Source organism: Nilaparvata lugens, chromosome 1 (genome assembly GCF_014356525.2).
Source record: "Nilaparvata lugens isolate BPH chromosome 1, ASM1435652v1, whole genome shotgun sequence".
In the NCBI taxonomy this organism is placed as follows: Eukaryota; Metazoa; Arthropoda; class Insecta; order Hemiptera; family Delphacidae; genus Nilaparvata; species Nilaparvata lugens.
In genome coordinates this window covers 86,533,778-86,545,953 of record NC_052504.1, presented here as the reverse complement: position 1 = coordinate 86,545,953, position 12,176 = coordinate 86,533,778, and positions in this window count along the sequence as shown.

Sequence of the window (12,176 nt, the reverse complement as noted above, 5' to 3'; positions counted from 1 at the left end):
AAGATTGCAATGTTGCAAAATGAGGGTTGTTCAACGTTATCCAAAGCTAATTTATATAGTTATTATATAATTAGATCAGTTATTATAGTAATATTTTTCTAACACAACTGACGAATCGGCAACGTCTATGGGTGCGGGTGCTGAGAAGGGACTCATTTGTTCTAATTTCTATCAGACTATTTTCTTGCGGTTGACTTCAATACCTGTTAAACCTTACAGCTTAGAGCTTACACTGATCTGTGTTACGACTTCACGTACACCACTATGTGACAACCGGATACAAAGCAATGAGGCTGCTATATAGGTCACTGAAGCAGGCCTGCCATGTATACAGCATGCAGAGTAACATGTATATAGTAATAAATATTAGCAGAGTCAGGGTTTCCCAACAGGGAAGGACTTCGCACTCAGAGCTTATACTACAAAGCCCATTTGAATAATGATCAATGATCAGCTGTTTTCCCCATTCAGATAACTGAAGACTACGTGCGTGTATCCTATCCGAAAATTTATGTTCAAATCTGTTCCATTACTTACATTCGCACCTCTACAATGTTGTACTTGTGAGTCATTGTATTAAAATAGATAAAACGAGCGGGGAAGTTACAACAATCGATTATTTTTAACGCTGGTTGAACTGTTTATTGACTTCCAGCCTTGTAGCACAGTCTCTTTTTGTAGTAGACATTTCCAGCCATATATTGGTTGTGAATTAATTTTTTGATTGACTTCGTATCACTGGGGATTTCAAACATGGAAAATTCAATAAATAACATGCCTGGAGATCAATACTGTCTGTGAGGACTCACAATCATAGAGGATAGAAGTACTGTATAGTAAGTTAAGTTCTTCAACTTTTTTTAATGAATAATGACGATTGTCTCAACATATTGTATGTTTTATGACAATAAACGATGATTTGATTTGATTTATACACTCTGTCTATTTATTCTATTTATTAGCATTGGCTAGTGAGTAGTCCACTTCTAAATTCTCTGCGTCCAATACGACCTTTATAAACTAGTTTTGGAAACTCCACCAATATTGACACTTGAGATCAGTCCATCGATCTCAAGATTCTGTATCCAATTTCATTGTTCTTTTGCCAAGTATATGTTCTGAACTGCGTGCTTTGTTGTTGCTTTGAATTGTGGCCATTGAATTTATACTGCATTCAAGATGTGAATTTGCTTTGCATCAGTACAGCAAATCAGACTTCCCTTGACATTGACATTGAAGTTCTTCTACAAAATTCTTCTTTGCTGAGTGTTGTTGTGGAAGTGTATCATTGCCTAGCGTATTATATCCTTTTATGACAGAACTGGAGGGTATCAGTGCTAATTTCATTGATATACAGGGTGATTCTTGATTATGGTAAAATAATTTAATATGTGATAGTAGAGGCAAAAATAAGAAAAAAAGTTCTTATAAACATTGTAACGTAACAAAATCTGATGGGTAAACAAAATCCCTATTTGAAAGAATTCTATAGGTCTGAAGTGGAATAATAGTTCAGTATCACCAAATGCGATAACGTTTTAGAAGATTAGATAATATCAGGTATCATGGCTAAAATTAGAACAGCCGAATAGAAATAGAAAGTTATTTGCTACTTATATAATATTATATAAAGTATTGAAAATTTGGCGACATAATGATTGATCGAGTCGCATAACGTAAAATCTAGCCAGACACCTTGGCAGAAATTTATTGTAACTAAATGGTATGCAACTAGAGGAACTAAAAAAGCACATGGCTAATTGTTATAAAGTGAGAAACAACCTATAAACATTATAAAAATATATTGCATGTAATAAATGTACTTAAAACCCAAAATAAAAATAAATTAATGTATTAAGGAAGTAGGAGGTTCATAGGCACATGTATACTGTAATAAATTTGCATGAATCAATCAAATGGTAGTAATCATGGACGGCAATAGTGAGCCGATTCAATGTATTATATATATTTCTAAAAATGATAAGATTTTGTAAATATTTACTGTTCAGTTTATGTATTGGATATGGCCTGAGAAAATATAAAATATCAGATATATGATATAAGCAATAATTCAATAGATTGGCATGAACTATTTGAACCTTTAAATGGCGTAGTAGCAAATTATTCAAATTTATGTAAATTTGCAAGTCAGAAATGAAAATTGTGAAAAGAAAAGTAGAACTTGCCCACTTGCCTGCCAGACACTACCATGGAATGACACCAAAATTTGTAGAGCCCAATACTCTTTATTGTACATTTTTAAAGACTTAAAGTTTTAATCTAATTATTAATTTTCTATAAGACTTTGTGATGCTGTATTAAAGCAAAAGTCATCCAAATATTTATTTAATCCCTTGGAAGAGACGACTTCGGCCACCAACAATCCAGGACTACCAGGAATTTCGGATCGCTGCCAGCAACTTATAAAAATTCAGCACGTGAGTGAAAAAATAGTCGAAATAAAATTAGGGCGCCCTCAGTGCTTCGAGTGAAATGAAAATAAAAGCTAGCTCGTCGGAAAGGTTTCAAATATTAAGAAATTAATAAAAAAACTTGTGCAAGTCTTAAAAGGGTATAAGAAATACTTTATTGAATAAGAATGAGTCAATTTATATATCAAAAGTACACCAATTAAAAGAATATTAAGTTCTAAGCTTGTAATACTAACGTTCACCCAATCATTGATTTTATAATACAATTTGTAATAATATAATGTAGCTCTGGTTCATTGGATAAATTGATTATCTAATTCCATCAGGTGCCGAATCATACACCCTGAGAAAATATAATATTATTATTGAGAAATTTACTGGAAATCATAGAAAGTAATATATTTATAATTATTGATTTGTCAATTTATCATTCTCTGATTTGGGAAACAATATATAAAGTGAGATTACCTAAATCGACAAGCAACAGCAAGTCGATATCAAAGCTGCATGCAAATAAATGCATATTATCATTGAATTGAAAAGCACATGGTAAAATTTCGTGCTATAGAACTGAAAAATAGTGTACTGATCTGTGATATTTTATCTTGATTTTTGTTCTTGTTTTAATGTATATTTTGTTGCTCTATATATTTTCTATATTGATCTGATTTTAAAATTATTCATTCAATATATGTATCAAATTTTTTACGGTGTACCATTCATTTTACTCCCCAATACCATAGAGTACAAATCTCATATATATATATATATATATTTGTTATATATTCATATTATATATAACATACATATATATTTGTTAATTATCAGTATTAAATTATTGCGAGAACTACTGAATGAGCCTATTAAGACTTTAGCGAAATTGTATCCTAGAAAACCAGATTTTATAGTATTTAATTCTCATGCTCTACCGATTGAAGCCAAGCCGAGGCAAATCGTTATTCATTAAAAAATAACGTCAGATCATATATCCATAAACGCTTCATTAGCAAGCTATACAGAATGAAAGATTTCACCCGGAATTCAGTTCCTTTGGTGAAATACACCGATGCTGAATTGTTTGGGGACTAGTTCTTGGAAAACTTATGTTGGATTCATATGGAAAAATATCTGAAAAATTGAATAAAACTAGTCTGGAAGCTGTAGTGTGAGTAGTTTTTGGGAAAAAAGTTGAAATATGCAAAAAATCTAAGTAGAAAAACACAGACTTCTACGTTTGATGCCTAATAACTTTCTTTAATGACCAGTAAACAAATAATTTTTCGCAATAAAAATTGTAAAGAATTTAATTCTGAAAAGAATCATGTAAGCTGTGAAAACTAAATTTGAATAAAAGGTATTATTATGTAGTACATTACACCACAAAAATTTACTGTTTTATGAGGAGAGAACTAATAACTCATAGGTTGCAGCTGATTGCAAATTCTTAGGCACGTTCTGTGATTCTCACAATATAGCCTATTCCATTCACCTTGCACGCATGATACTAAAATATTCATTTTTTACATACGAGAATCGACAATAAAAGTTGACTATTGATATATTGATAAAAAGTTACAATATATTGACTCGTATGACAATAGAAGTATTTTGATTTGAGAGAGAAGAGAGAGCTGCAGAACTCAATATATCATCCCACAAGTATCAATTATCATTAGCTTCAAGAAATGCATGCACTTCCCCAAAGCCATCATCAGTAGGTTTTCGGTAGCCTTTGAATCAATGCATAGCCGAGATCAATAGGTTTTATACAATTTATCACAAGATTCCTTTCAAAGCCTCAATCAACGGACTCTTTGTGATCTATTCAAAGATTCTTCATATTTGCAACATGAGCCCCCAATCACAAAATCCCATTAGAACCACTCTCAGTTTAGCTTGTAATTCAAATTAAAAGATCTGTTCATAGTCAATGGATATCTGATGGTATAGTGAGGTCCACGTTATAATGGCAGTGGATGAAGATAGAAGAATAGCGATGCCGATTCTGTTCCTTAATTAATTATATTTCTACACTGTCAAAAACATAATTGGCATCGTTGTGGATCTAGAAAAGAATAGTACCAACGGCTTTGTCGAATGATAGACATGGATAGCAAAACCAAAGTTGATCAAATACTGTCATTATAACGTGGACCTCACTTTAGGATAGCACATGAAAAGCAGCACCCATTGATTGGCCTGGAATCCATAATAAATGGATCCTTCATTGGTCCAACACCATTCTGTAGTTTGTGACAAGAAGTGACCAAAACCAAAGCAAAAAGAAAGAGTTTGTATGAAGGTGAAGAGAATAACTAGAAACAAAAAGTTGTGAGAAGAAGAAGAAGAAAAGAGAAGAAGAAGAAAGAAGAGAAGAAGAAGAGAAGAAGAAGAAAAGAAGAAGAAGAGAAGAAGAAAGAAGAGAAGAAGAAGAAAAGAAGAAGAAGAAGAAGAAGAGAAAAGAAGAAGAAGAAGAAGAAGAGAAGAAGAAGAAAAGAAGAAGAAGAAGAAGAGAAGAAGAAGAGAAGAGAAGAAGAAGAAGAAGAAGAAGAAGAAGAAAAGAGAAGAAGAAGAAGCAGAAGAAGAAGAAGGAGGAGGAGGAGGAGAAGGAGAGGAGGAGGAGGAGAAGAAGAAGAAGAAGAAGAAGAGGAGGAGGAGGAGAAGAAGAAGAAGAAGAAGAAGAAGAAGAAGAAGAAGAAGAAGAAGAAGAAGGTATCTCTATCTCTAGTAAAGAACATCTTGTGACAGAATGTGGATATGTTGAGATTCATGTTGGACTGTCAGAATTGCTTGTGACAACTATCAGCTCTTCCCATTGAATCAGAGCTGACAGTGAATGTGTGTTTGGTAGGGTCGGGCTTACGTAACACCTACTTGGTCCAATTAATCTGCTACTTCTGTGACCAGTTTCTGCTTATTTTTCTTCTTGATCAGTGTCGTAGTCTCCACATGCGTGGTGAGCCGGCGTACTTTTTCGCAGGTGAAATATTGTGTGTGAGTGTGTGTGTGTGTGTGTGTGTGATGGTGTAAAAGTCAAGGCCGCGTCAAGGTCAAGGCGAAGGAAGGGACCAGTGTCAGTGTCGAGTGACGTGTACCATCTTCAATCGACTCTTGCTTGATACTTGTCACCTATCGCGCGCTCGATGTGCTAAGTGATCCGCGAGCGGAGTTTGACAAGGACCGCGCTGTAAAGACTGATGTAGTGCGAGAGAGAAATATAGCTACTGGAGTTGAAATGTAGTCCTATAGCAATGGTCGCCAAACTTGTGAGCCTGTGAGCTAGAATAGCATTTATAAATGTTCTAGTGAGCTACCAAGGAGTATTAGACTGAAGAAAGTACGGTATGAAAAATGAAATTTTCACACTTTTATTGCCTCCAAAGATACATTTTTAGTGTTGTAATCTACTTATCTCATAGCAAAAAGTATAACAGAAGTTGAAATGTACATTTCAATGAGAGCGGTGGAACTCTTTTTGGTCATCAAGTATTTTCTTGATGTTTGGAGTGTACGTTGTAGCCATCATTCTGAAGCAGTTGTCCAAATGTTCATCAGTCAGTCTGTTCCTATATCGATTTTTTATGAATTTCATACCTACTTGAAAAAGATGCTTCGCACAAGTAAATAGAGCTGAACATGGCTTTCAACCTCAATGCAACTTGAATAATATTTGGATATTTTTTCTTTGGAGACTTGAGGGCAAATATTTCCAGTTTAAGAAAGTGATCTGAGAGACATATCATTTTGAAAATCTACAAATTCCATTTCTGAAGCCATTTCTCCACCAAAATGTTTTACAACACAAGCTGCAAAATATTCTGCATAGATCTCTACAAAAGAGACTTGATGAATTGTACCATATTAGATATGCTTTTAAACTCTTGAAATCGTTGATCAAACTGTTCTCTCAAATCTGAAAGAATCGTAACGTATTCTTTGTTATTGCTGCGGTGCTGTGGAGGATTTTTCTAGTCATTGATTTTCTTCAGACTGAGAAAGTGTTTATATTCAAACTGGACGACATTCTTTTGCACGAGCATTTCTGTGAGCTACCAAAAACTGCCCCACGAGCTACCGGTAGCTCGCGATCGACTGTTTGGCGACCACCGTCCTATAGCTATAGTGAGGTCCACGTTATAATGACAGTGGATGAAGATAGAAGAATAGCGATGCCGATTATCTGCATTAATTAATCATATTTCTACACTATCAAAAACATAATTGACACCGTTGTGGACCTAGAAAAGGATAGAACCACCTGCTTTGTCGAATGATAGACAAGGATAGCAAAATCAAAGTTGATCAAATACTGTCATTATAACGTGGACCTCACTATAGTGCTGATCTCCCATCTTCTTTTAGTAGAGAGTTACTGGGAAGGATATTTTAAATATTCTTTCCAATGTCCAATGGACATTGATATGTCCAAAGCTCCGCCAATTTATGTAGAAGCATTACAATATTATCTTGAATAGTTAATCCAAATTGGTTTTTCTCATATCATTATACAGATCAATAACTATTTCCTAGTTTATGTTATGTAAATTCATCTAAAACTTTGCTGTATTGTAAGCTATTGTATAAGTGTATCAGCCAGTATATATTGTAATCTACATAAATAAAGTACTCAATCAATCAATCAACCATTCATTATAGCACATAACGCTGAGAAACGTACATGTTATCATTTATCTTGATTTATTTCCAGTTGGCTACTTGATAGCAGAGATAAAAGAAACAATCAAATAATGAAAGAAATAATGAAATAATTACTAACTTCTTTCTGTTAATAGTGTTTGATTGGAATAACTATTCACCCTTCAATCAATTAAACCGATCATATCTTTAGAATATAATAGGAGGAGGCTACGATTATTGTTATTCCGATAAAAAATAATGTATTTTGATTAATTAACTTATAATTTTAGGGGTAACTATATTACCCTCAACTAATAATTTTAATAGGGAAACTATATTACCCTCTCATTCATTCTTTAAACCGATCGTGTCTTTAATATAGAATAAGAGAGGGCTAAGAGTAGTTGTTATTCTGAACGAAAAAAGGTATCTTTTTTGAATCGTAATATTATACAATAATAGATGATCGAGAGAAGACAACACGCTGAACTGTCACTCTCCCAAATCCCGATGGATAAAAAATTTTAAAAACAATGAGGAAACTTCAGTTTTCGGATTTTCATAGGTCTTCACCGCAGTTATTAGACCGGGGAATTGTCAAACATTTTTAAAAATCAATTATGTAGTACCTTTTAAGTTCCCGTTTTGTAGATAGTCCTACAACATGTTTCGGCTTTGATCCAATTATCAACCTAAAGATAAACTGAAAGATCTAGCTAAGAACCTGAAAAACTCTAACAAGAATTGACTTAACATTCTGGAGCATCTCCAAACGAATAAGACATAAACTCAAAATATTTCAGAGATGCAAAGATAAGTAGAGATGTCCAAATCTATCACAAGACTTTAACTAGAGCAGTCAGATTACTAGTATAGGAATGAGTAAGTGAGTTAGTAGTGTAGTAAGTAGGCTATGCAATACAAGAGAGAAAAGAGGATCCTATTCTTCCCTTCTCTATTCTTCGGTAGGAGATCGTCTATCTCCGATCCTTCTCTGTGGTAATACATGGTTACCAGAAGTTGATAGTTTCTCTCTATTTTGGAAATTCATTCATTAAATAATTGATAGCAGACATTAAAGAAATAACCAAATAATGAAAGAAATAATGAAATAATTACTAACTTCTCTCTGTTAATAGTGTTTGATTGGAATAACTATTCACCCTTCGATCAATTAAACCGATCATATCTTTAGAATATAATAGGAGGAGGCTACGATTATTGTTATTCCGATAAAAAATAATGTATTTTGATTAATTAACTTATAATTTTAGGGGTAACTATATTACCCTCAACTAATAATTTTAATAGGGAAACTATATTACCCTCTCGTTCATTCTTTAAACCGATCGTGTCTTTAATATAGAATAAGAGGGTGCTAAGAGTAGTTGTTATTCTGAACAAAAAAGTATACCTTTTTTGAATCATAGTGAATCACAATATTATACAATAAAAGATGATGAGGAGAAGACAACAAGCTGAAACCAAAACTGTTTCTCTCCCAAATTTTGATAGATGAAATTTTTTAAAAACAATGAGGAAACTTCAGTTTTTGGTTTTTTAGGTCTTCACCGCAGTTATTAGACCTGGGAATTGTCAAACATTTTTATATTCATTTTTCAAAATCAATTATGTAGTACCTTTTAAGTTCCCGTTTTGTAGATAGTCCCACAACATGTTTCGGCTTTGATTCAATTATCAAGTTAAAAATAACTGAAAGATCTAGCTAAGAACCTGAAAAACTCTAACAAGAATTGACTCAACATTCTGGAACATCTCCAAATAAATAAGACATAAACTCAAAATATTTCAGAGATGCAAAGATTAGTAGAGATGTCCAAATCTATCACAAGACTTCAACTAGAGCAGTCAGATTACTAGTATAGGAATGAGTAAGTGAGTTAGTAGTGTAGTAAGTAGGCTATGCAATACAAGAGAGAAAAGAGGATCCTATTCTTCCCTTCTCTATTCTTCGGTAGGAGATCCTCTATCTCCGATCCTTCTCTGTGGTAATACATGGTTACAAGAAGTTGATAGTTTCTCTCTCTTTTGGAAATTTATTCATTAAATGATTCACATTAATTATTGTGTAAATGATTGGGTGTGAAAGAACATAAGAAAATATTAAAAAAAACTGGAATGGTTTATTAAAATTATTATCCACCACATCCTTCTATTATAGTTCATTCATCATAGGAAAATAGGAACTGAGCAATCCTGACACTTCAGCAAAGTGAAACGTTGAGACAAGATTGGATTCAGCCGGGTGTAAATCAATATCGAGTTTCCTATCAATGTTGAAACGCCTCATTCAGCTGCTCCATTATAAACATTCTAAACATTCCCAGCAAGGACACTCCATAGCCACTTGGTTGTTGTAAATTTTTGGCAGACTTTATGAATGAATTAAGATGATTAGCTTAAGCCTCTGTGGAGAGAGATTTCACAGGAGCATTACGAATATGAGAAGCGAATAGATCAAAACTGGACCAAAAAAACAACATTTTATTACCTATCTGTTCCTCAGCAGCTCGGTTGAGCACCAGAATACGAGCTATAACTTGAAGCCATGTCAATTCAAGTTTGCGAATGGGAGGATTCTTGAATATTTCTGATTTTATCGCAGATTGAGAGAGGTCCTGATTTACATGTTAACAATGTCAGACACATTCATCTTCAACATCTATGATAAGATCTTGAACTACCCTAACTTACTTATTCATGAGTAGTTTTCAACCAGGCTGATAATCTACAACAGCCTGGACCAAATCAATTGGACATACCACTCAGAATGAATCAGGTTATCAAATAACAATAAAAAATGATGGAGAGAATAGATTTTATCTCTTCGATGTATGAATTGTGTAGAGAATGATCCTCTTCAGATCTCGAAATCATATACAGTATTAGTATTTTGTAGATGTGATCAATTTAAACCATTTATCCAATACTTCTTCATTCATTGTTGTTGATAGAAAAATATATGAGGAGTTTCATTTGAACAGTAGCAATAATTTGTAACAAAGCTCTATTATTCTTGAAGTCTGTCTGTATTTTCTTACATTTTATATACTACAAAAGCCAATTTGATTTGAAAAATATGGGTATATAGTAGACGTGTTTGATTCTATGATTTACTTATGTGCTATGCGTCTAGTATAAATCTAGTTACTTGACTACCAGTCGAGCTCTGAGGGGGGTACACTAGCTCTAGCTCATAAATGGTGATGTTGAATATTCAACCTTCACTCAACAATTTAATTCACGACTGGTGATTTTCTCACACATTTACAATTTGATATCACACGAGCACATTCCAAATTGAGTCTTTTGTAATAAAAGTTTTTAAATCGCCATGTGAATAGATCAATCGGTAAACAAAATATATTGCCAACTACACGCATAATTTTGCATGATGTGATTGTAGGCCTGTTGCACGCCGGCTAAGCGCAGATCACAGTAAAATTTATCATTTAGTATTTCGCTTGTCAAGGCTGAATTAGACATTCTACATTGTAGCCTATAAGGAAAAGCCACTACGGTAAATGGGAATCTCTAATCGAGTGAAATGAAGCTCCCATAAGTTGTGTAACATGTCATTATTTTTTCATAATACAAACAGCACGTGAGTGGCAGCGGTTTTTACATTTGTTCCTATCTTGCCATTTAATCGAAATATCCTATGACAAATGGAATTAAATCTTACAAAGTTATAATACACTTGGATCAAGTTTCAAAAAAGTATGATTTAAATTTAAATGATTCACAAGCTGAGAACTCGAGGACATACAGAACAGTGGAAGACAAACGTTTCAGCCAGAATGAAAAAGGATCGTGATAGAGCAAGTTGGACAGTTCTAAGAAAATAATTATTAAACATGCAAAGACTTGCCGTGCTTTCATGTCCTAAACTCCTATACTAATTTTATTATTTGAGGATTTTCGATCATCAATATTAATTTATTGCTTCAAGTACTCTAAAAAGTATTCCCAAAATAGAATAAAATAGGGTTTGAAAATTATCTTCTAGACTGATTTCAATATGGAAACTGATATTATAAAAGGTGGCGTGAAGTTTTACATAATCCTTTTGGCATTTCATATCACAATAATTCACTTGTGCTTCCCAATTAACTGAATGCAAACCAAGGTAAACTCTATATATTTTATTATTCAATCTACACTGATCTACACTTTGTACCCCAAAGAGTAATCATATTCTTTCCATCTAAAGTGGTAGGTGTTGAGTATAAAGGTGCGTATAGATAAACATGAGCAATTCACTTTTAATCAGCTGATTATATATCTGTATTTTTACAGAAACGGTAAGATACAGATATAAAAAGCTTGGGATCAGATGATTAAAAGTGAATTGCTCATGTTCGCGGTGCGTATATCTATACGTACCTTAAAGCCCCCTTCACACACACAGATTTTTGTTCGTACGGTATTTTGCCGTCCTTATAAATTCTATAAGTTTAAACGGAACTTGACAAACATCAACTGTTTGAAATAATCTGTTCAATCTAATGGGATTTATAAGGACGGCAAAATACCGTACGAACAAAAATCGATGTGTGTGTGTGTGTGTGTGTGTGTATGTGTACGGGGCTTAACTCTTGTAACTCTCATTCCACTATCAAATCGGGTAATTGTAATAGAAAAAATAAATATCTACTGATAAGCTCATCTACTTATAGATGGTTCACTTTATAGACCTACTGTTACTGTAGGAGATAGGTTGGTTTTGTAGTCCAAAAGTTATGAACTTCAGTTATCGAAACAATAATTGCAGAGAGATTTTTGAAGATTGAATATTTTGATTCGGGTTTTGTGCTTATTCCCCTGCAATTGTTGTTTCGAATTTGATTCTTACGTCGCATTCTCAAACGGTTGTTAAACGTTATGTCAACGGATGGCTTTTGATAGTCTCTCAAAGCCAAAGAGCGGAGATGAAAGGAGAGAGCGCAAGAAGTGGAAGATTATTATGAAAAGGTGAGCCTTATTATCTTTCGATAAAAAAACTTCTTGGCGTGGTAGGGTTGAAAGAAGAATGCGGAACTGGGGTCTGCTCTGTAGACCCTTCCACACCAAAAGAAGAACCCC